This window comes from Coregonus lavaretus (assembly GCF_964263955.1).
Source record: "Coregonus lavaretus genome assembly, chromosome: 40".
Taxonomy (NCBI): Eukaryota; Metazoa; Chordata; class Actinopteri; order Salmoniformes; family Salmonidae; genus Coregonus; species Coregonus lavaretus.
The window spans coordinates 10,230,290-10,233,833 of record NC_140027.1 but is presented as its reverse complement, the minus strand read 5'-3'; the positions used below and the strand labels follow the sequence as shown (position 1 = coordinate 10,233,833).

The window sequence follows — 3,544 nt, the reverse complement described above, 5'->3', positions numbered from 1 at the left end:
CTAAACTAACAAATCTGTTTGTTTGGTTACCACGTCAACTATTGTAGCTATCTAGTAAACTTGCAAGCTACTTAATTTATAGGTTCAATCCTGTCGGTGATTTGGCTCAAAATCTTGCTAAAAATGAGACAACTCATACTTTTTGCATGTCCAACCAACCAGCCATTATGATGCAATATGATTACTTTGATAAAGTCAGTTAAATTACGAGGAAACCCCAATGTTGATTCAGCCTATTTTTGCCAGGAGGGAGGGAATACACTCCAGGGTGTGTGACTGTGGTTATTGTCACGGCTGTAATGTCATTTTGTTTGTTATTCGTCTGTGAGAGGTGTGGCCAGGTGGGGCAGTAAGCTGCAGAAAGAGTATAAGACAGGACTGCAAGGGGCAGAGAGACACTCATCTACTACTGAGGTCCAGAAGACATCACCAAGACAACCAGGCATCAATCAGTCAGCATCTTCCAACTATCAGAGGTTGGTTTGCTTTCACTGAGCATATTCTCAGATGTATACAGGTGGATAGGTGTCTAAGGGTGGTCTGGTGTATACAGGTGGACAGGAGTATTTAGGTGGACAGGTGTGTATGGCTAGACTGGTGTAGGTGGACTGTTGCTTACAAGAGTATATTGGTGGACAACTGTATAATGTGACATCCTAACAACACTGTTTATCTCATTTGCTAGAGGATGATGACCCAGTGTGTGTGTGTGTTTTAACATACCATGCTCTATGTGCTTCAGGATGAAGATCCAGAGTGTGTTACTGCTGTTTTCTCTAGTTGGCGTGCTGTTAGCAAGCTCACTCAATGGAGATAACTCTGAGAAAGGTACGTATTTTGTGTGCGTGTTTGTGTGTGTGTGCGTGTGCGTGTGTGAACTACTAATACTGCTGGTTTTAATCTGAAATAATTTGATATGATGACAAATCTTCCCCAAGAGGATAGTGCCACGGAGAAGTTGGAGAATGGAGCTGAGAATGCCATTGCAGAAGACGAAGCATCACGTATGTACATATAGCTATCTACTGTATGTATCTATCAATCTCTGAGCCTATCTATCTATCTGAACATCATGCATGCCAAAGAGAAGTTACTAGAGGTTTATAACAACGGTGAAGGCTAACTCCATGTCTCCTGTTGATTAGCATGGTGGTTCTTTCATCATCATCATCATCATCATCACTATCATCATCACCATTATTGTAATGTCTGATGAGGTACCAGAATGAGGTCACGGACGATCCTTTCCTGTCTCCATATGGAATCAACATAAATAATATTAGCCTACATTGCCCTACATCCATCCATTCATGATGGCAATGTTGTAGGGTTGACATGTTGTATTGTGATCCTCCAATAAACTTGGCCTTTCATGCATACATGTCTAGCAGTGTTTTTCATTCAGTGTTACAATGTTAACATGACCATACAAAACCATACACAATGCACCTCACAATTGTTATGAAACCACCTAGCCAGCCTGTGAATATGCCTGCATTCGCTGGGTCTATTGCAGTGTCGCTAGCGTAACTACGTTTGAGCCTTCAAAATGGGTTTACACCAGAGGAGGCTGGTGGGAGGAGCGACAGGAGGACGGGCTCATTGTAATGGCTTGAATGGAATTAATGGAACGGAGTCAAACATGGTTTCATATGTTTGATACCATTCTATTTATCACATTCCAGACATTACAATGAGCCCGTCCTGCTATAGCTCCCCCCACCAGCCTCCACTAGTTTACACACACATTTTTGGGAACAGGGCTAGCGATTTCCTAAACCTGGTTGCACTGACATTAACACCTGGGTTTTACAGCGGACCTCTGTCTTACCTTGATTTAAATTACAGTTAGTCAGAAATCACTTACAGAAAGGTACACAATTATTGGCTCCCTTGATAAAGAGGAGCAAAAAAGACTGTTTAAAAAAAATAACACAATACTGAGCTATAAAGTATTGTATGGTCCCCCAAAAAAATTTACATTTATATTTTATACTAATACAATTGTTGAGAGATTTTGTTAAACAAGTAATACTTATTGGCATCCCTGTTTTCAATAATGACACTGAGCCTATTTCTAAAATGTTTTATGAGATTGGAGAGCTCATTGGGAAGAATCTTAGAACATTTCTTTGTCTGCGCTTATCCAGTATCTCAGAAATGGACACCCTCCTGGGCTTTTCACGCATTACAGTGTCTAGGGCAAGGTTCCCAAACATTTTTGACCCACGACCCCATTTTGATATCTGAAAATTCTCGCGACCTTAACCATGTGAAAAAATTATGTAACTAACAGCCAATGTTTACTTTTGTATCTGGGGCTATGGCAGTCAATAGAAAAACATTCTAACAGTATTTCTGATGGTCTTCTCAACTGACATTCACTTTTAATGTGGGGTCATGACAGTCAATTGCAAATTGGTGTGACATAATGTATCTTATCTCACCACCACTAATGAGATGGGTGTGCTTGATACATGTCGCGTCTGAACTTCTCAAAGTAAAGGGGCTTGGTCGACAGTGTGTACCTCATCTCTGCTGTCACATCCAACCTGAATTGATATTTGGTTTTAATGCAGACAAGAGCACTGATGGTGCTTTCAAGACAACTAGGAACTCAGAAAATTACGCAGTCAAATCAAGATGTCAGTGATCTTCACTTCGGAAAGTCGGTGTTCTGGAAAGAGGCCCGAGTTCTTGAGTTGGAATTCTGAGTTGGATGACCGTTCAAAATGAATTTTCCCAGTCGGAGCTTGTTTTTTTCCGAGTTCCCAGTTGTCTTAAACGCACTGAAGTTGGAAGTCAGAAATTTCAGAGTTCCCAGTTCCCAGTTGTTAATGCTCAGAAGGAGACGGCAGGGTATTTATTCCCTTTGAGTCAGGAACTAAAACTCCTCCGTAGTGACCTGTGAATGCATTCGGTCACATGACAGCTCGATCAGCTGTTCGATTTCACTTACCGGCATGCCAACTGAGCAAAGATCACAGTCAAACGGATTGGGAAGTAAGTCCCAAACTGCTCCTCCAAGCATTGGAGGTGAGCAGTCATCACTCGTGTGGGACACTTACTAATTATGTTTTCTATTAGAAACATGCACAGCCGAGGGAAGGTGGCATGGTTCGCTTTTGAAAGACTCTCTCCAATGAGAATTCTTTCCTCTGAATCCACTGATTTGGTCACTCATCTGTAGAATGTTTTGTATTTCACTGCATGCTTGCATTCAGTTTCCCATATATGCCTGTTACATAAGCAAGGAGACACATTTTCTTTTCATTACACAGAAAGTCAAGTGGTTTCATACTGTAGCAGGCCTAGCCATTCACCGTAGGAATGATCCAAGTGCAATGGTCAAGTGTGGCCTTTTCCCATGATCTAAGGGCGCTCTCTGGTTGAAATGTATCATTTAGATATGAACAATTTTCATTAAGATTTTTAAGGTTAACCACATTACAATGATTTTGAAATACAAAGACGATATTAGATATATTTTTGTATATATATATATATATGTTTTTAAAGGATTTTAGAAATTCTCCCGCGACCC

At 40.8% G+C, this 3,544-nt stretch overlaps 1 long non-coding RNA gene across 1 annotated transcript; it reads left to right on the top strand.

The window, feature by feature from the left end:
* The first annotated feature begins 409 nt into the window (after positions 1 to 409).
* On the top strand, positions 410 to 1,377 carry LOC311113740. The gene is made up of 4 exons (XR_014611037.1): positions 410 to 476; positions 743 to 828; positions 939 to 1,004; positions 1,146 to 1,377. It is a non-coding gene; the product is annotated as an uncharacterized lncRNA (long non-coding RNA).
* The last annotated feature ends 2,167 nt before the right edge of the window (positions 1,378 to 3,544 follow it).